Genomic DNA, 21932 nt, shown 5'->3' on the forward strand with positions numbered 1-21932 from the left:
CAGGATTATGTAAAAGCTTTTTTAATCCTGTAATAAACCATAGTGGAAAAGAATATTTTATAAAAGAAGGTCTATGTGTGTATATACTGAGTCACTTTGGTGTACAGCAGAGACTGGCACAACATTGTAAATCAACTATACTTCAATTTTTTTTTTTAAAGCTTATTTAGAACACTGATTTCTGGAGCTCACTAGAGACTTTGTGACTCTGATCTCCTAAGTAGATCCCAGGAGTCTGTGTTTTTCACGTCTCCACCCTCAGAGGATTCTTAGGCACCAGGATTTATGAACCACTGCCTTTGTGCAGGCATACAGCTTCCACCATATCCTGCTGCCTGTGTCGTCACTTACTTCCTGTGTGTGACTATCTCTTCTTCCCAGCGCAATTCTAAGGGCAATGGATGCGTCTGAAATTTCTTTTTCGTTCCCTTTAGTACTTAGTTCACTGCAGGTGCTCAAAAAAGCACCTATTGAATGAAGAGCCTGAACTAATTTTCCTTTACTTTGAATTCACTGAAACTTTCCCCACCAAAAACTGGATCACGAAATTTGCCAAACTGATGGTTAAGACAAGTTGATATATGTGTGTGTGTGTGTGAAAAAACGTTTTGAACAAATGTTTTGAGTCAAACCACCCCCACTTCTCATCCAGAGAAGAGCAACAAGGAACATATTGCTGGGAAAATTGTCTATCTGGAAAAGGTAGAGGCTTTTCTCTGGAGTTCTTGTCTGGCAAGATCCATGAAGATTTCAAGGTGAGGGAGGTCATGGAAAATGGGGGGACATGTGTATGGCGTGGCTGAGAGGCACTCAAACGCCCACTTGGCACTTTGGCCAATCCTTGTGAGGCCTAAAGCCCAGCTGGACCAGTATCAGCGTCTCTAACCCTGGATAGCAGGGCGCCCAAGGGGGAGGGTCCTGGGATTTGAAGGAGTTAGAGATCCTGGGGGTGAGGCAGTGCTGGAGGGTGACTGCACGGGGAGTGAAGTGGAAGCTAGACGGGGCTCCTGGTGTGTGTGGGCACAGGTTCCGAGGGCAGGGCACCCGGGATGAGCATCACCTCTTCCCTAGTCTTGTTCAGAGTTGCTCCTGAGGCAGAACCCGTGATAAGGCGGCATCACCAATGTGAAGATCAGCGGAGAGGCAGGAATGAGAGAAGGGACGTGGATGGAGGTTGGAACACTTGGGGCTGGATCTCATCTTACCTAGTGTGGCCTCTTTCTAGAGTTAGAAATCTGATCTCCGATCTCCTGGACATCCAGTTTAAGCTGTCCCAGGAAAGGACTCCCTCACAGTCAGTGCAGGGCTTAGAAAGTACCCCGTGGACTGAACTACCATCTTCCTCCTCGAGGTTTTCTGCTCTTTGCTGGAACTCCTTCTCTCTCCTCCGTTTTCTAGACTATTTCCTGACAGACATTTAGATGTGAGCAGAGGGCACCTGTGTTCTTCCCGGTCTTCTACTGGGCAGACTGGACTTCCTCAGTCGCTTCTTTTACCCCCTCGGGCTGGTCCCCTCCTCCTCTTCCTGCTGCTCAGAGGCTTTCTCAGCTCAGGCTGCCTCTGTCTCTCAGTGAGCCCTCTCTGTTTCTTCTCAACGGTACCTTCATCTTCTCCGTCACTCAGGCTTGAATGTTGGGCTCAGCCTTGCTTCCTTCTGCTTTCTTACTCTCAAGCGGTTGGGAACCGGAGCATCTTTACCCCGAGGCAGAAAGTGGACATGGGCGTGGTCTAAGCCTGAGGCTTGAGATTGTCTCTCAGGGAGAGTCTGCATTCTCAGTGACCTGCCCCCCGCTGCTGAGATGAGCTGACGCAGGCACCAGTGTGGCTGCCACGCAAAGTCCTCGCCTGCTTCAGCCTTTGCAAAGGCATGTTTTCCATAGCTCTGGGGCTGCGTTTAGACTTCGTACTTGGGTGCTCAAGGTGCTTTGTGATCTGGTTCAAGGCATTTCCCCAGATTATTTCTTGCCCCTCCTTGAGGGACACTTTGTACTCCAGTCATTGTGAACAATAGTCTAGCCATTCTGAGTGCACCATGGTTTTCCTAAGATAATCTGATACGTGAAGATATTTGGTTTGGTCTTGTTTGTAATGGGGGAATCCATCAGCACTTCTAACAGCTGTGGAGGTAAGAGTACCTTGAGTGGGTTATATTTTAAAAAGGTCAAACTGTCTGGAGGCAAACTATCCAAGGTTGGAGAATGGATGAGAAGGAAGTGAAGCGTAAGAAGGAGTTCACGGTGGCTGGGATTTACCCTGAGGGCCACGAGGAAACCACGGGGGTGCTTTAAACAGGGGGGTGAAGGCGTCCTGTTCATATGTCACATGACTCCAGCTGCAGGGCAAAGCATGGATTTGAGGTGGCTGAGCTGGTGGACGTGTGGGAAGAGTCACGGACGTTGCCTCAGTGCCTGGGGAATAGTACATGGTGGTGCCATTAGGTGACACACAGTCAAGGAATGAAAAACAGGTGGGGCAGGAAATAGTAAATTAGTTTGGGATATTGAGTCTGAGACATCCAAACGGAGCGGTCTGGAAGTCTGTGCAAGAGGGAGACCTGGGCTGCAGCTATATATTTAAGGATCGTTAAAGGATACAAATGGTCAAATGCAGAGAAAATGTTTCTTGAGAGCGAGGAGGGCTTTGCGCTGAACCCCAGCTCTAAGAGATGAGACTCCATGGAGAAGGCTGTGAAGGAGAGGTCTGAGAGGCAGGGAAAGATGGCCAGGGTGGGTGTCCTGGAAAGCGAGCTGAGGAGGCTGTTTCAAGGTGCCAGTTGGTGGCGTCCAATGCTGCTGGAAGTTTGAAGGACAGAGGACAGAGGAGAGCATGTTGATGTTGGTAACAAGCAGGTGGTTGGTGATTGTGTGGGTAAGAGCTGCTGTGGGTGGTGAGGTCAGAGCTGGTTGCAGTGGGTTGAAGAATGAGTGGCAGCTAAGGAGTGGAGAAAGTGCAGAGACATTTGGTTTTTAAAGAAGTTTGTGAAGGAGAGGAGAGGCCAGTAGCTTGATGGCTGAGATCCCGAAGGCTGTCTAAAGGTTGATAAGAAGGCTCCAGTAGAGGGGAAATTACAGGGGAGGGAGAGAGTGGTCCGTGTCGTAGAGAGATGTCTGAGAAGGTGGTGGAAAGTAGGGATGGGGTGGAGGGTAGGCCTCTCCAGGAGCAGGGACAGCGCTGCCATGGTAACTGGAGGAGCAGAGAGGACTGGACCAGGAAGGGTGCCAGGAGGAAGTGATGCGAATTAGGAGGGGTTCTGTTTGATGATTTATTTTACTTTGAGAAGAAGGAAGCAAGATTGACTGATGCGCGGCCGGTGTAGCAGCCCAAATGTGAGAACAAAGAAGGTTGAAATAACTGTGTCGGGGAACCAGAGAGTTCCTGAGTGAAACCGCGGGCTTCTCGGCAGTATAGAGGGCCAAGGTGACTTTTGGCGACCTTTCAATGTTATGTCTATGTGGAAGTCGTCTCTGGCACATTGTCTATACCTCTCTCAGTGCACTTACCACGTTCCGACTCTTCGTGCAGTTATTTTCGGGCTTCTTAGACTATTGTCAGTTCCACAGAAGCGGGCTTTGTCATTCTACTACTCACAGCCCTGTGACATTGCGTGGTACCTAGAAGGGGATGAAAAAAACATTTGTAGCATAAGTAAGTGAGAGCGGCTGGACCCTGTAGAAGGCAGCAGGGCACTTACTCTGTGATCTGGCGAATGTATATTTAGAAAGCAGGGATTTGTCGAGGGTGCTCTGAGGGAGAGACACTGGCTGGAGATCTAGATTTAGGAGTCGTTAGAGTTTATAAATGGCCAAGTTCAGAGAAACTTGACCCTGATGACCTACTCTCATTTATATGCTCCCAAGTTCATCATCCCCAGTTAATTACTGAATCCCAGGGATCTTGGAGCAGCATTCTCAACCCTATTGGACACAACAGCCTCTTTCATTAAAATGTATTTTATAACTCCCACTTTACTTTCTTGAGGTGAAATTCATTGATAACATAACCCACCTTTTACTATAATTAAGAGATAAATGCAATGTCCTAATGTGATGAGGAAGAGAAATAAAAAGAAAGTCTTTTATAATAATACTTTTTCCATGCTCAGATCTACCTAACCTAGAAGAGAGCTTCTTACACTTTTCCGTGCCTCTGAATCACCTGGAGGTCTTATTAAAATATAGAACAACAGTCAGCAGCTCCAGGGTGGGGCCTGAGAGCCTCACTTCTAACAAGGATGCAACTGCTGATGGTCTATTTCTACCTTTTGGGTAGAGACTAGGATTCATAAGGAAGGATTGGCCAAAAAGTTTATTTGGGGTTTTCCATAGCATAACAAATGTATTTGGATTTAAGACAACTAAAGCAACATTAAACTGGATATTAAAGGTATTTCACTTTAGAGTGGTGTTTTGAAATAAGACATGCATGATGCTTTTGAACTGTGGTGCTGGAGAAGACTCTGGAAAGTCCCTTGGACAGCAAGGAAATCAAGCCAGTCAATCCTAAAGGAAATCAACCCTGAATATTCATTAGAAAGACTGATGCTGAAGCTATACTACTTTGGCCACCTGATGCAAAGAACCAACTCATTGGAAAAGACCCTGGTGCTGGGAAAGACTGAAGACTAAAGGAGAAGAGGACAGCAGAGGATGAGATGGTTAGATTGCATCACTGACTCAGTGGACATGAATTTGAGCAAACTCCAGGAGATGTTAGATGACAGAGGATCCTGGTGTGCTGCAGTCCCTGGGGTCGCAGAGGCAGACACGACTTAAAGACTGGAATAACAACAGAAAAGGATCCTCTGCATTTGGAAATTTTGCTGTCTTTGGTAAATCCAAAGAGGATTTTCACTCTTATGACAGCAAAAATGTTACAGTGCACACCTCAGTAGGCAGAGCTTACGACCAAGTTCCTTCCCCAGTAACTACACTGGAAGTCTCTGCATTAAGCCACCATAGCTTTGAAGTGTGTCTGCGAGCATCTGTGGTTTATTTCTGTTTATTTGTGCATCTGTTAGCAAGATGTGTCCTTAGGTAATTGCTTCTTTGTTTTATGCCATTTTGGCTTAGGAAAGGTTTCATAGGAACATTCTACTTTTGGATAGTATAGGGGAAAACTATATATAATCATCAAGGATGTGACAGTTTCAAAGATCGATTTATATGGGTGTGTCCTATTGGTGATTCAAATACATGATATGTTTTTTGAAAATGGTAACTAACCCTGGGAGGTTTTACGAAAAACAAAACAAATCTTCCCCCTAATTTCCAGCTGCAGTTTTATTATTGGGTAATTCATTGTATATTAATACTGTACAAAAAATATTTTGTGTTTGTAGGTAAAACGCTATTGTTTAGTCACTAAGTCATGTCTGACTCTTTGTGACTCCATGGACTGTAGCTCACCAGGCTACTCTCTCCATGGGATTTCCCAGGAAAGAATACTGGAATGAGTTGCCAGTTACTCCTCCAGGAATCTTCCCGACCCAGGGGTTGAACCCATGTCTCTTAATGTCTCCCACATTGGTAGGGTTCTTTACCACTAGCACCACCTGGAACCTCTTAAATACTCTTCTCTAGAATGTTCTGCTTTCTTCTCCAGTTTAAATGACATTTCTTCATTTAAATGACCCCCCAAGACCAAGTCCCAGCTGGTCTTTCCTTTTATGTTTTCCCATCACGCTGAACTTCTCCTTTATACATAGTTCCAACCATATCACTAGCTATAGAGTGATTTGTACTTAAAGTCTGCTTTTCCTTCTGGATGTGATAGGTCCCATTTCCTAGCATGATATTTGGCACTAAGCAGATCCTCAATGCTTGTTTGATGAGTGCATGTGGGTCACAGTGAAGAGATTTGATTTTTATTGGTAGGCTTAAGTACAGTGGGGGCACAAGTGAGTTCTTCTGAAAGAAACGAATTCTGGAACGTGGAGAAGTTTACTGGCAGCCTTATAACTGGCTGCTTGACTTTCTGCAGTTCCACAGGGTGTAGTTTGGGTATACAACACACAATGTCTATCTGTCCCCTGCCTCCAAGAGCAGGAAAGGGAGATGAGGCAGAGGGACCATGGCTTCAGAGAGGTCGGGCAGGATTGTAGCAGGCTCAGATCAGTACATCTGCTGGAGACTGGAAGGAACTTACCCTGTTTGCAAGTAAAGCCACAGTCCTACTTCGGAGAAGTCTTTTAAGTCCCTTCACCTTCCCTTGCCTCACCTATGAATGGGGACAGCCACCAGCGAGGCTTGACACACAGTGTCAAGCAAGGCCTGTATATACTGTAATGTACTGTGCAGGTATTTTAGTGGCTGTGACTCTCTTTATGTCCTAAGCTGATTTCCTCACACTGTTGGTGATGCATTTGAAAACATGGGACACATCCTGTGCAGCGACGCCCTTGGCCAGTGACGACACTCTGCAGCCCTTCACAAGTCTTACTGAGGATCCCCTGCCTGTCAAGAACTCCCCTGTTTCCTGAGAATGCCCCGTGAACAGAAGAAAACAGGCATTGGTAAGTGGGGCTGCAAGGCGAACTAAAGACTTCAGAAGGATGGAGAAGGGTTGGGGCTTTTGAGCTCTGACCTGCAAGGATGAAGTGAGGAAACGAGCCATGCGCAAGATGTATCAGGAAAGTACCAGGTTGTTGTTTAATCCTCTCAAATAATCCCGAAAGGCAGATGTTTCTACATAAGAGGAAACAGGAGCATGGGAAGGTGAAGCTGCATGCCAGGCTCACACAGCTGGAGGTGCAGGGCCTGGGCTGTCCTCTCTGTACCTCCTCTCACCCCATCTCGCATGACCCCTCTCTGTTCACCCTCCACTGGGTTATCCTGTCCTCCTCTTTGTTTCTCCATGATGGTTACAAGATTCTTCAACTTGTTTTGCATTTCCCTTAAGAAGGGACAAAGAGGAGCCGGGGTGAAGAAAACTGGTAATTCGCGTATGCATACTCCTACCGAAGAGGTCAATTTTAAACTCTGAAACAGGTCTTACCTGCTGCTACTTCTCTCTATCCCTCAGCCATCTTCCTGACCTGGTGATTTGATTTGAATCAACAAGGTAAAGAAATGACAGTCTTGCAGTTAAGCTACAAAACGCTGTGACCGTTGCCTGGCCTTCTTGGCTGGCACACGTTGATGAAGCCGGTTTCTGTACTGGAGAGACCTACAGTGAGAGGAGCTGGAGGAGAGGCCTCTGGTCAATATCCACTGGAGAACTGAGACCTTCCATCCATAGCCCTTGAGAAACTGAGAGCTTGGAAGTGACTCAGAAGCAGATCCTTCCTCAGATGAGCCTTTAGGGGAGACTGCAGAATCTGGGCTGACACTTTTGACTGCAGGCTTGTCAGAGATTGCAGAGCAGGGGACCCAGCTAAGCCGAACATGACTTTGGACCCATTGAAACTGTGAGCTAGTAAATGTGTGTGGCTTTAGGCTGCTAAGTTGGGGGGTAATTTATTACACAACAGTAGATGACTAGTACATTGTCTGAGCATTCATTCATAAATATTTGTTGAATGAATAATTGCCTTTGTTGAGCCCTGAACATCCTGAGCAGGTTCTGGAAAGGGAGTGTCCAAAAGTACCAGGATGAAGGCTGTCATCCCTGTAGCTGTCAGTGCTCAGGCTTCCCCAACAGGCCACAGAGCCAGCACTAAACAGAAGGCTTGCCGGTGTCCTGACGGCCAGTTTAGGTGGCCTTACCACCTTTGACTTTCTTTACCCCTTTTAAGATACTGCTCAACCTGCTAGGATCCAGGGGTCTCCTAACAAGGCGCCACCTGGGAAGCTCTGATGAATTTTAAAACCCAACATGCATTTCCAACAAAGCATGAGTTGCCCAACTGCACAAACAACCCCACTCCTTTTCCTGGCTATCAAGGAGGACACCTTCATGTGATAATGCCCTCAAAATGAATAATTCATGGTTGATGAGTACACTTCATGAATATACAGGATGCCATATAAAATAACATAAATGTTTCCTAATAGAATTAATACACTTTCCAAGCGGTTCAGCTTGAGGCAATTATTGCACTTCCTGGGAGATACAAATTACTTTGCCCTCAGCCTCATGCCAAATAACCCCCCTAAGACACACACTAATTACCCAGAAATACACTGCCTGCCATAGCTCATTGACTAATTGACAATCAGTTTAAAACTTCAGCAAAATATCTTAAAACTTAGGCGTCGCATTTAGCAAGGAAACCAATTTTGTTTATCGCCTCATTTTGGTCTGCCTCATTGGCAGAGATGTAGCATGGTTTGTAAGTAATGACTGAGCAGGCTTATTATAATGATCAATGGTAAAAGAACAGCATTCCATCATAGCATACAGCATTTCCATCTCTCATTTCTGTGATTCTATTAAGAACAATTACCAATATTATATCCGTTAATATGATACAAAAATAGAATGCAACCGTGTATGTAACAGCTATCGCTAACGTGGTCTGTTAAGCTCAGGGTACAGCTGTCATTGCTTCTTTTCTCTTGCACGTCCAAGATGTGGCCTTTCCGTGCTCTATGCCCTTTATGTTCTAATCCAAGCACACACACCCGCTGAGTTCATGCTGTACCTACACGCGATCCTCCTGCCTCAAAAATAAGTTCTGGGCAAAAGTCAAATCTTTCAGAATCACTGCTCTCGATTTCCTTCCTGTTTACAAATCTCTGCAGGAGATCTAACTTCTTTATGAAGCTAAATGAGTGTAACTCTGCCTGAATCTTGTTTCTAATCACTTTGATGATGCCAGGAGTTGACATACTACTACAAACCTTTGTTCTGTATTTTCTAGAATAGTCTAGTCTTATAGAGAGAGTGCCCCCCAAATTTCAAACAACTGGTTTATAGTTAAATGTGAGGTGGGGGAGAAGGGATGGGGAAGGTGGGATGAACTGAGAGAATAGCATTGACATTCCTTGTATAAAATAGTTACTGGGAAGCTGCTGTACAGCGCAGGAAGCTCAGCTTGGTGCTCTGTGGGGACTTTGGGGTAGGATGGGGGTGGGAGGGAGGTCCAAAGGGAGGTATGCATTTGACAGATTCACTTACTATAGTCACATATATTCACATCGCTTACTGATTCACATACTATATAGGTATGCGTTTGACGGATTCACTTCATTATACAGCAGAAACTAACACAACATTGTAAAGCAACTGTATTCCAATAGGAAAATATCTGAGACTTAACCCATTTACACATTGGAGATGGCTGTTCTAGGTGGAGTAGAACAAATCTGTAGTTGTACAGAGTTACAGGCGGGGCAGTCATTGCAGGATGGCTGGACTGGCGTTTCGTATGGTTGCAGCCACAGAATATCTAACCAGGAATGGCTTGAACAGTGAGGGAATTGTTTTCCTCACAGAACAAGACCTCCAAAGGCCAGCAGCTGGGGACTGGGGGTGTGGCTCGGCTGTTTTTGTCCTCCTCCATCCTTTGGAGATGGATGATGGCCTCATGCTCTGGACCTGCCTGCTGGAGAAGGCCAGGGACGGGGTCTGAATCTGGCAGTTCTATCCAGAAAGCCCAGGCTCTGCCCTCAATCCTGGGCAGGCTTCAGCTGAGGCCTCATTAGCTAAACTGTCACATCGGCCACTTTGGTTACAAGGGAGGCCTGGAAACAGTATTGAGCCGGGCACAGCACTGTCCCTAATAAATCGGGGTTTTGTTACTGAGGAGTCAGTGGAGACTAGAGGGAGATGGACCAGCCTGTCACCCCTAGGGGAGTTCTGAGGGGAGAGAGGGTATCTAAGCTGGCACGGGAGGGATGGTAAGGATCAGGTGGGAGACGGGAGAGGAAAGGGGACCTTTGGTAAATTTATAGTGGGAGTAACTTTGGGAGAGGAAGAGAGAGTGGCGTGTCCAGGAGACCGTGACAACACTGCTCCAGGAAAATTCTCGTCTGAGAAATTGGAAAAAAGTCAGCCCAGGGATGTGTGTCTAGTTCCTGGACGACCCTCCCACCCTCCCTGCCCAAGAACACCCGCCTCATGCTCGCTCCCAGCACCTCCTTGTTCAGATTCAAGTGGTCTTTCTGATTAAAGAGAACAAAACCTTCAGGGGATTCTGCTTCCTGCACTTTGATCTCTCCCCTAAGCCACTTATTCTCAGTATTGGCTATGCATTGGAATAACTCGGGGGTAATTTTTAAAATCCCAGTGCCAAGGCCATCATCCAGACCAGTTAGGCTCTGGGGATGGGGTCAATAGTGTCCTGGTAAAAGTTTAATAACTAGCTTTCTAGAAAAAAAAAACACCTCATGCATATATGTACACAGATTTATTATAAATTATACTGATGTAAAGGGTGTAAACAAATGATAATAAAATATACAATACTCTTTATTACAAAATACTCTTTAGCCCATCGATTCTCAGATAATGCTTTCCTGTTTGTTTGTTATTATTGTTTCTTGCTGAACTCTTGTGTGTGTAGTTAACCTATGGCCATGATTCAACTGTGATTTTACAAAATCAGACTGCAAATGAATGCTCAGTTGCCATTGGTTTGTGAGGATGGTCCCAACATGAAGGCTAGTTGATGTCTCACTTTCACTGACACACTGGATGAACATGAAACTGTGAAGATGTATGTAGAAACTTCCCTCGTTCATCAGTGATGAGAAAGACTTCTTGGCTGATGGGGTCATAGCTTTCAAATACTGGAAGAACATCTCTTTAATTTTGTGCCATTCACGGTGTAATGATTACAGGCAGGATACACTTTTAAGTTTAATTTGCATGATTAGCATCTTATCCATCACTTTCTAAGGTCTAGACCAGGGGTTGGCAAAAGTTTCCAGACAAGAGCCAGAGAGTAAGTATTTTACACTTTGTGGACCACAGTCTCTTCCTCCTCTTCTTTTTAAAAATTGATTAATTTTTTTTAAAGCAATCCTTTAAGAATGTAGAAACATGTGGATCATACAAAAGCAGACTATATCGGCCTGTGTGCTGTAGTTTGCCAAGCCCTGATCCAGACAATCAACACAGATTGTCTAGATTCTCTCTGACCCAGAGTGCTTGCTAGTTTCCATGATGTAACTATTCTATCAGCCGTCATGGAGTTGGGAAGATTTGCACAACAGTACCTCACTGCGTAGTGTTTCCACCGTTCAGGCAGGATAGACAACCTCAAGAGCACAGATAGTAGTGAGAGCATTAGAAAGCAACACATTGGGAGTATTTATCTTTATTAGCTTTATTGATTTATATCTGGGTCTTCTTTGCTGCCCAAAGGCTTCTCTAGTTGAGGAGAGTGGGGGCTGCTCCTCATTGTGGTGGCTTCTCCGCGGAGCATGGGCTCTAGGTACGTGGGCTCAATAGCTGTGGTGCACAGGCTTACTTGCCCCATGGCACGTGGAATCTTCCTGGGCCAGGGACCAAACCCATGGTCCCTGCATTGGCAGGTAGAGTCTCAATCACTAGACCATCAGGGAAGTCCATAGTACCCTTATTTTTAATAAAGACATTTAGTTGTAAGTGTATCTCATCTAATTTGGAATAATGCTGTGTTTAACAAGTGGCTTTGAAAATTTAATAGCCTCTTGTGAGCTGGTAAGAAATGGCTCAAGCATGCTGCTAACTTGTCAGATTGATCTTGGGACACTTTGTTGAGGACTCGGGCTTCTTGCTTTATGGTGCTTGATGAGAACATGATCAAATGGAAGAAATAGGTTTTCTGGGAAGATTCTCTTAGCAGAGGTGAGATGATGGATTGGAGTTCCTACAGACTGCCTAGAAGATTTGTAGAAAGTGTTTAAGGAGTATGGGAACACTTTAAAACTGCACACAAAATCTTGAGCACATGTGTCTAAGTGAATTTGTTTTCTGGGGAGAGAGCTCATATCTTTCATCAGATTCTCTATGAGCTTCCAAAGTATGTTAAAGACTACTGGATGAGATAGCATATTAAAAAGCAGAGACATTATTTTGCCAACAAAGGTCCATCTAGTCAAGGCTATGGTTTTTCCAGTGGTCATGTATGGATGTGAGAGTTGGACTGTGAAGAAAGCTGAGCACCGAAGAATTGATGCTTTTGAACTGTGGTGTTGGAGAAGACTCTTGAGAGTCCTTTGGACTGCAAGGAGATCCAACCGGTCCATCCTAAAAGAAATCAGTCCTGGGTGTTCATTGGAAGGACTGATGTTGAAGCTGAAACTCCAATACTTTGGCCACCTGATGCGAAGAGCTGACTCATTGGAAAAGACCCTGATGTTGGGAGGGATTGGGGGCTGGAGGAGCAGGGGACGACAGAGGATGAGATGGCTGGATGGCATCACCGACTCGATGGACATGAGTTTGGGTAAACTCCAGGAGTTGGTTATGGACAGGGAGGCCTGGCGTGCTGCAATTCATGGAGTCACAAAGAGTCGGATATGACTGAGCAATTGAATTGAACTGAACTGGATGAGAAGTAGGAAGAGCAAGTGGAAGCTGAGTAATTCAACGTATCAGTCAGGGCCCTGGCAGAAAACAGTTCACCTGAGATGGTTCCAAAGGTAACTTTAAAGAAAGGACTGTGTTCGGAAGTACAGGTAGGGCTAGGTGAACAAACAGGAGACAGAGAGGTACCAAGAAATTAGCCACAGTGGGAAACTCTCAGCCCCCAGGACTAAAGGGCTGCAGCCGGAGGAAGAAACTCACAAATCTGTATCCATGAGAGCTGCAGCCTTGGAGTTGGGGTTTGGTGGAAGCAGGGGGCTGGAGGGGCCTTTGTCTTCAGAGACGGCTGATCAAGAGGGAGTGAGGAAGGAAGGGATCCTCTGGCCTCTCTCCTCCCGCCTTTGGCTGACTGTTGGAGTGCTTCCCCATGGCCTCTAACCACCAAGAGAGCCTGGATGGTGCAGTCTGCTGGGCCAGAGTGGGCCAGCAAGCGTGGCTAAATGGATGGACATTATAAATGGAAGGACATTATAATTGGAATAAATGGGGAATAGCTAACAAACAAAGAATGTGTAGAGTAACATGGAAACATATACATTACCATATGTAAAACAGATAACCAGTGGGAATTTGCTGTGTGATTCAGGGAACTCAAACTGGGGCTCTGTAACAACCTAGAGGGGTGGGATGGAGTGGAAGGTGGGAAGGAGGTTCAAGACAGAGGGGGCATAGATATACCTATGGCTGATTCATGTTGATGTTTGGCAGAAACCGACACAATATTGTAAAGCAATTATCCTTCACTTGAAAAATAAATTTATTTAAAAAAGATATATTACTTAAAAGTTCCAGAACTGTCCAAGAAAGGGATCGATATAAAGTCTTATTTGGTAACCCTGGACGCCATTACTCACTGTCTGGTTTTGGACTTCGGCTTCTCAGCAGTCCCTCCTGCATTACCTTGGATCTGCCCAGTAATACCAGATAATGAGAAGCAAATGTGGAGGATTCTGTTGTTGTTGTTGTTAACTTTGCCCTTCCACTGCCATTTCCAATCTCCTTGACACTGGCAGTCACGAATGTCTCTGAGCCTCCCTCATCCATAAAGCCTGGAGGTTGCTTTCAATGTTCTCTTTAATGGTACCTTCTAGGGCAAAAGCGTTATGAAGCTTTCAGAGGGTCATTGGCTTCCTCCCTATCCAAAGCACCTATCAAGTAGGTGGGGCTTCCCTGGCGGCTCAGCTGGTAAAGAATCCGCCTGCAATACAGGAGACCTGGGTTTGATTCCTGGGTTGAGAAGATCCCCTGGAGAAGGGAACGGCTACCCACTCCAGTACTCTGGCCTGGAGAATTCCGTGGATTGTATAGTCCATGGGGTTGCAAAGAGTCGGCTATGACTGAGCAACTTTCATTTTCACTATCAAGTAGGTGAGCACTTCTTCCCTGCCTGTTGCCTTTTGCAGTGGTTCAAAGTCTGGAGAAGAGCAAAGGTAATAGTCTCCTGACCCCTCCAAGGGGCCCTCTTCAGACTATTAGCCTTTGGTTGACTTTGGCTCTGCTGTTAGTTGGTAAGGATTTGCAGTAAAATGGTTTCATACCTAAACTTCCCCAGTGGCTCAGTGGTAAAGAATCTACCTGCTAATGCAGGAGACATAGGAGATATGAGTTCAATCCCTGGGTCAGGAAGATCCGCTGGAGAAGGAAATGGCAACCCACTTCAATATTCTTGTCTGGGGAATCTCATGGACAGAGGAGCCTGGTGGACTATGGGGTCACAAAGAGTCGAACATAACTGACCATGCACGCATGGTTTCATGTGTGTTTGAGTTGAAGTGTTGCTCAAACTGAGGGAGCACTGATTTTTAAGATTATGTTTGCATTCTAGTCTGTTCTAGAGAGACCTAATATCAAAAAATACCAAGAAACTCTGCTTCCAAAGCAGGTGGAGGGAATGGTGGAATGTTGCTGAAGGGAGCTCACTACTGTGTGCTTTTGTTGATTTAATTTTTATTAGCTGATGCAAATGATCTGTTCCACATATGTAAAACAAGAGGACAAGAAACTGATCCCTGTGTCAACATCAGGATGTCTGACTTAAGATCCCATTCAAGTAACTCCCTAAAAATGATCAGACACTGAATATATTATTTTTCTGACTTTGACAAAACCAGTCTGCACAAAGCAGCAGCCCCATGAGGTTATGGATAAACCAACCGCGTTAAAACTTCAGCATTTTCATGTCAGTCACAGATTTTCTTAAGGGCCAAGTCACTGTTTAAGGACTAATGTGTTTGGAGAGGGGGAAAAAAATCGCACTGTGTTATTAGGCAGAATCCCCTTTATATACAGGGATTGGATCAGCTTGACCCTGATTGTGTTGCCTGCTTTATTGTCCTACTTCAAACACAGGGCCCTGGGCATCATCTTAAGGAAGGGCTGATTGAACTGTCGGCCTGACACTTGTCAGCTGTGGATAATACGGGTTTCAGTCCGTCATGCTCACACATAAATGAACCATGACAGAGATAGACTGTTGAATAGAAAAAGAAGTTTTTTTTTTTTTTTTTTTTTTTTTTTTACTGTGGATAACCTTTCTTGAATAAATGCAACAAATAATAAAGTCTGAAAAAGAGGACATGTACCTAGGAAAGCAGTGACGTTCAGAACCAAATGGTTATTATCTTTTGGGGCCATCAAAAATTGCCCATTATCAAAGCATGTGATTGAGAGAAAAGGGAAGAGTGCTATGGTTATAATAAAAATGATGGCAGTTGAGTCCATGCAGTCTCCAATATAATATCACATAACAAAACCCAGTTACAGCTCACCAGGATTAGAAAGGAGGCATTGTTTGTGTACCAAATGGAAGCCACAATTGTTCTTAGGAAATGGTGGCACACATCTTAATTAAAACAGCAAAGGAAAAAAAAAAATCTGAAACACTTTACTTCTCTAAAACATTTCTTCTTATTTTTTTTTTTTAAATAACTCCCAGTAGAAATTGTGAAACTCTACATTTCAATCAACACAGTCAAAAGAATGATTTGAATTTACAGGCCTGTAATTGGAACAAATTGGAAACAAAAGACGAGCTCGTTTAAGCCACGTGATGTGGCTGCAGTTCTGCTGTGTACAGTATGCTAGGAGAAAAAAATCGTGTTTCTTTAAAGCAAAGCTAACTCTACTGCAGGCTGCTAGCAATTTGCATAAATGTCTCTACCATGATTTTTTTTTTATTTATGGGCCCTAAGTTTCTAATTAAATACTAATTAATACTATCACCAGAATTGTCTCCCATCCCCTGCTCTTCATAGCTTTGTCACTTTGATTAATGCACAGTCATTTATTAACTTATTTAACAAGCCAGGGTGCCTCATGACAAACTAGATTAAATTATCCTCATAACAGTCTCATTATTGAAAAAAAAGGGAGTCTTAAACTTAATAAAAATTATCCTCGATAATGTTAAAGCTTTTCCTCTGCACCCTTAAAAGATAGAAATAGGTTTCTTGTTTGATTTATAATATATGGAGTTGCATAAAGCATCCATTAATAAAATGTATAAGTTCATTTAGGCTTGCACATTACGCTAGTGCTGGAGCCTTGGGTGCTTATTATTTAACTTGTGCTGTAGTTATGAAGATAATTAATGTCCTGACCAGACAGGGACTAAAATACCCACTAGAATGAGATAATTAGAGACATAAATAATGTTTAGGCTCTCCTGTGCTGCTTTTTAAATTAATTGTTTTGTTTTCTACCCAAACTTGAGAAAGAAGAAAATAGGAGTTTACCAAGGAACTGTACAATAAAGGTGACATGTTTGTTTCGGTGGATCCACAAGGACTGTGAAGCTTCCCAGTTTCTGGGAAGGAGGAGGGGCTGGGACTCGGCTCTTCGGAGCGGGGGGCGGGGTTGGAACGTTGGGCCCTCGTTGCTCTCTGGCTCCCTCTTGTGGTCAGGTCGTAGTGGCAAGCACACCTCAGCAAAGCTGCCTCGTGAGCCGACAGGAAGCCCAAGGGTTGAATCAGAACCGAGAACAGTCTCTTTAATCCTTGTGGGGTAAACTTCTCATCTTAGTCAGACTCTGAGGAGGAGAGCCCCAGAGGAAACTGAAGGGGCCTAGGGCAACAGATTTTTTCATGCTGACGAGGCAGAACGCAGGAAGCTGTGGCTCATGCCTTGCTGGTCTCAAAACAAAAATGTATAAATACATTAAAGCATATGTGGAACATGGGCTCTTGGTGGAGTGGCGTGTTACAGGAGCGTTTCAGCATACGCTGAGGGCGTGTTTTCTACTCGTTTTCAGTTTCTTGCTAAAATAGCATCCTTAAGAAGTTCCCTAGGTAATCCGGTGCCGGAAGAGTAGATCGGGATCTGCGTAATGGAAAAGTGTCTGCTGGTTCCCCACGTGGTCCGTAGTGTCCGGTCTTAGGCTGAGGCTGTTGGAAAGGGTCACAAACAGGGAGCTGGCCCCCTGAATGGGTAACACTTGACCTTTTACGAAGGCCTTCGCCTACGTCATCATTAGCCGCTCCAGGATCCTGTGAGACCAGAGGGAGGCGCTGTCATATGGTTGCCAAGGGGTCACCTGGCCCAAGGTGTCACCTCACCCTTCCCTCCTGGCTGCTTCCTCCCTGGGAAGGGCACCTGGCTCCTTTTCTTCTGGTTTCCAGTATCCTTCCTACGTTTCTGTATTTCTGCATCTCACCTCCATTTTTTTCTCTCTCACACTTCTCTCTCCCTCTCACCTTTCCTTTTTATCCTTGATTCAGAGTGCAGATAACAATCAGTGCACTTGTTCACGTGCAAAAATAGCTCACTTGTCAGAGCTGCACAGGGCCTGGTGCCACGGAAATTCCGAGAGCGGAAGAGCGGTTCAGAGAACTGTCTTTGGGTTTCAAGAGCTTCATGGTCATAGTTCTCTCAAGTTCACACCCATCCCCTGGAGGTGAGTAGATGGCACTCGTCTTTATTACTTGTAACTCTTGCTTAGCGTTGACTAACATTCCTATCTTTGCAAGCCTACTACTGGAGACCTAATAGTAGGCGGTGGTTTTGGCCCAGAAGAGATCAACATTATGTCAGATCTCAGCTCCCTGATTTACTTGATTTCCTCCTGGTGACTTTATTTGAGTTCAAGGTATTAAGACCCCAGCTTGCCCAGAATTCATTTGTGACAAGTAGGCCAACTTAATTTAAGCGGGGCCCCGAGGAGCCTTGTGAGATGTCACAGATGAAAATGAAGCTCAGTAAAGGAGACGCTCGTGGTCAGCACCGGAAGGTGAGAGCCCAGGGGGTCCCATTCCTGCCCAGGACCTTCCCTTTCAGTCCCTGTTGGCATCATTATGGTGCCCTGAGGAGTGGGGGGCACAGGGGAATGCTGGTAAGGTAGAGAGGGGCTGTGGATTAACAAGGAGTAGTTGGGAAGAACTGCGTAACTGCAGACTTCGTGACTCTGGTTTCAGAGTTTCTGATTCAGTCTGACTGAGGGCCAGGAATCGGCATTTTAAATAGGCCTGAAAGTGACTCTGAGGCAGGGGCCAGTCATGGATCACTGGATGTGAAACACTGGGCTGGAGAGTGGAGGAAGAGAAGACGAGAGAATTGACAGCAGGTGAGGGATTTTTTTCTGAGTCATCTTTACCCTCCTGAGAAAGTACGGTAGCCGTTGTATGTCCTGCAGACATTGCTTACCTGGGCCTGCATCTCCAGGTAATGAGCAGGTGGCAGGGGAGGGAGGGGGGTAGGGAAAGTGCAAAAGATTCCTTCCGGCCAGAGAGGAAAGCCCACCCACCAGCACACTCTGTGGCTCTCATCATCACCTCTCCCAAGTGCTGCCCTGGCATCAGTGCTCAGGGCCCCTTCAGCGCTGCTGCTTCAAGATTTGTTCCTCTCTCACCCACCTCCCCCTGGGATAGCCAAGGAATCCTTCTATGAGCTGGAGTCAGGAGGGAGATGGAGGTGTCCTGAGCCTAGGCTTCTCCAAGCCTGTGAGTAAAGAGAAGTTTGTCTGGAGGGGCCCTATTTCCCGTCTCCATAGCAACCCTCTGGAACAGTAAGGGTGTGCAGTGGGCTTTAATTAAGCTGATTCAGTCGCATGTGGCCTAATGAGAGCCCGGTCAGCTGTGGTGTGTCTGGCTTCTGAGGGCCTGGTCTATTGTTGGGTCATGCTGGGCAGACAGGTGCTGCGGGGGCAAGTGGCCCTCGTACAGCTTCGGAACCAAGCCTGTGCCCAACTGGAACCCCTGACCTGTTGGGTTTTCTCTGTATGTTCTTCATGCCTTTGCCACCGTGTGGCCCAGAGTGATGGAGAAGCCATGTGTGTGCACCATGCAATGCAGCAGACGCTGAGGACTGAGGGCGAGTGCCAGGCACTGTCCTCGGTGCTGGTGGTACAGAGAAGCAGGAAGTTTTCTTGCCAATGGCTTGGCTTTAGCCCTTGAGGCTTTCAGTGACAGGGCCTTGAGGAGAGAGGTAAGTCTACAGAAGCTGCCTGGGGACCCAGCTGGCCCCCAGCATCATGCAGCCACTTGGAAGAGAATGGGACACCCATGGCTGATGGGTTCCGGGTTGGTTTCTCAGGATGGATATGTCAGTGGGGAGAGAGATGGGGATGGGGGCTGTGGTTCTGAGACTGGCGCGTGCGTGTGTGCGTGTGTGCGTGTGTGTGTGTGTGTGTGTGTGACTTGCCTGCAATGAGGGAAACCTGGGTTTGATCCCTCGGTTGGGAAGATCCCCTGGAGAAGGGAAAGGCTACCCACTAAAGTATTCTTGGCCTGGAGAATTCCATGGACTATGTAGTGCATGGGCTTGCAAAGAGTTGGACGCAACTGAGCAACTTTCACTCACTCACAGTGGGTGAACAGGTGGCGTGAGGAGGGAAGGAGGGATTTATATGAAGGTGGAAGAGCAATGTTGTCTCCAAGGGGTCAAGAGGACACAGATCCTCCCTCCCCATCCCTGGGAGTCTGGGAGCAGTGGAGTGAGATGGTGAGTTCATGGCTGAGAGAACCAGACTCCAAAGGAAGCAGGAAGAGAAAGGAGTGCTCCCCCCACTAAAGTCAAGGGAGGATTTCTCATCATGGAACAGAGGTTTCAGAGGGTGCAATAGGAGTAGGTGTTGGTGGAGCAAATGAGACAGGCTGGAGGTGAGTCTGTGGGGAAAGAGGGCATACTGCCCACACTCAGGGCTCACCCCTCTGCACCACGGGTGTGCTGATATCAAACGCTCTATTGGGTGGGTTGTGGAATAAATGTTGTAAGCATAGCTGACATTTTTTTTTAAGAGCGTGTACAAATGTCTTTTCATTGAAAAACACAAAATATGTTATCTGTGGGCGTGCACCATGACAGCTGTAAACCATCACGCACTTTGTCAGCTGATACCCCTAACTGAAACCTGTAACCTTTTCTTTGGTCTTATTTTTTTTTTCAAGTGATTTCTCTGAAGTTACTGGTGAGAAACGCAGCTCTGAGAACACGCCACCTCCATACCACCTCCACCCACTCTGGCCATGCAGGATCCGCCCCCCTCTTCAGTACCTTTGCTACAACTTCTGCTCTGTTTCACACAGCAGGAGCAGCCATGAGGCAGCTCTCAGGACCTTAGTAGGGCCGGTGATGCCTTTTTTTTTTTTTTTAAATCCTAGTCATATCTCCAAGCAACGCATCACCACCAGCTTCTGAATTGGTTTTGACGAACGTTCTCAGCTGTCAAGGATCCTTCTAACTGTCATTTGGGGCAAGGTTATGTTATTGCAGACATTTTGAATATTTAACAAAAATAATTTCTATAGCAGTTTTTTAAAAAGATTTTATTGGATTTGGTGAGTCCAAAGCTGGAATATGCTGAACCCAAGCCAAACCACCTCTTAGAAAGATGCCTTCTTCCAAAGCAGCTGAGCAGCACTCAGTGCATCTGGAGCTCTTCTCATTCATCCCACCCCACATGGTCTACCAGCCTTCAGCATGGCTGTTGCATCTGATTGTTTTATAGTACGTTCACTCAATTCTTCCCCTTCATACTCACTGACAGTAACCTTTCTTGATTATGATTTTCGATTTGTGACTAATCACCTTTTCCTTTCAAGAGCAGAGACTCATCTTTGACCTCAATGACTTCTTTTCTGAGGCTGAACATCTTCAAGATTTAGGGTCAACTCCTCCTCTCTAAACACCTGCAAAAGCATTTAAAAATGAGTCAATTCCAGGGCTTAGTTTTCCTTTATTATACCAAATTTATTCATAATACATTATGCAGGTGTTTTGATGAGAATCCAGAAACATCTTGAGACACCATATTTCTCTGAAATGTGAGAATTTAAAACCATCGCTGTTCCAGGACAAGTCTTGTGAATAGAGCTTTTTATTGCATTCATTTGCATTATTGTGTTCCCTTCTCAGAACTCCTGTCAATTAACAACAGCTTGATCTTGCAGTTGAGATAGCAGAACCCAGAGAAAATTCACCCTAAGTCCCACACTTGCAAGATGGTGGAGCCAGGACTAGACCCGGTGTTCTCTCTGCTAGATCATTCTGCCTTTTCAGAATTAAGGACAGATCAGACAATAAGCTTATTCCTGATCGGGGGTGTGACAGGTTCGAGCTGGAGGGGACCCCTCTCTATACCTGTTTCAACTCCACCTTCCTAGATATTCAGTAGATGTATCTAATTAGGAAAAATGCAAATTATTTGACTGTGTACCTATAAATATTATCCCTGGAAAGAAAAGGAACATTTGGTAAATGTGAAAAAAAAATGGGGAAAATTTGCATGTTATCCTTGTGTAGGGGCCATGTTAATCTTCTCTGTATTGTTCCAGTCTTAGTACACATGCTGCCAAGCAATCTTCAGGCTCTTTTAAAATGAATATACTATAAGAGAAAATACTAGAGTATATCACATATAGTAAAGATAACTATTGTTTTATGAGATTTTGTGTTGTGCATGTCTGTAGATACTGTGGGTGATGATGTAAAATTTATTCTATACTGTGGATTGTGCTAACAAATGTTGAAAAGTCACAGGTATGGCAGAAAGATCATTAGAAAGTGGCTTCAATGACTTGATTCCAGTCATTACTCTGCCAATAACCACCTGCATGAGCATGGCCAAGAAACTTACACCCTCAGGGCTTCCACTTCCTTATCTTTAAAACAAGCAGGTCCAACTACACGTTTTTGAGATCCCTTCCTCTAAGATTGTATCATTCTGGCAATTCTTTCATGGTACCAGCGAGAGACAAAAGCCTTCCAAATGAGAACGGTGGGTGGAGGGCGGTGGCTGGAGCAGGAGGTTGACACGAGCCAGGTGCAGCCACCCGACTTTGCCCACAGCAGCTGCTGCCCTGGTGCTCACTATTGCTGCTCGTCATCTTTGCTGGTAGCACCCCGACCTGCTGCGGCAGCAAGGGTGTGAACAATCACCACGGCTGAATCCAAGTTGGAGCCTGTGGGCAGCCGTGGAGGCGAGGACTGCCAAGCACACACACCTGGTGCCACCCTTGGCACTGCTGGGTGCTCTGAAGCGGTTCTTG

The 21932-nt window shown here is 45.6% G+C and overlaps 1 pseudogene; it reads right to left on the minus strand.

The window, feature by feature from the left end:
- Positions 1–21148: 21148 nt before the first annotated feature.
- On the minus strand, positions 21149–21243 carry LOC120879738 (annotated as a pseudogene).
- Positions 21244–21932: the final 689 nt, after the last annotated feature.

Source organism: Oryx dammah, unplaced genomic scaffold (assembly GCF_014754425.2).
Source record: "Oryx dammah isolate SB20612 unplaced genomic scaffold, SCBI_Odam_1.1 HiC_scaffold_20, whole genome shotgun sequence".
NCBI classification, from domain to species: domain Eukaryota; kingdom Metazoa; phylum Chordata; class Mammalia; order Artiodactyla; family Bovidae; genus Oryx; species Oryx dammah.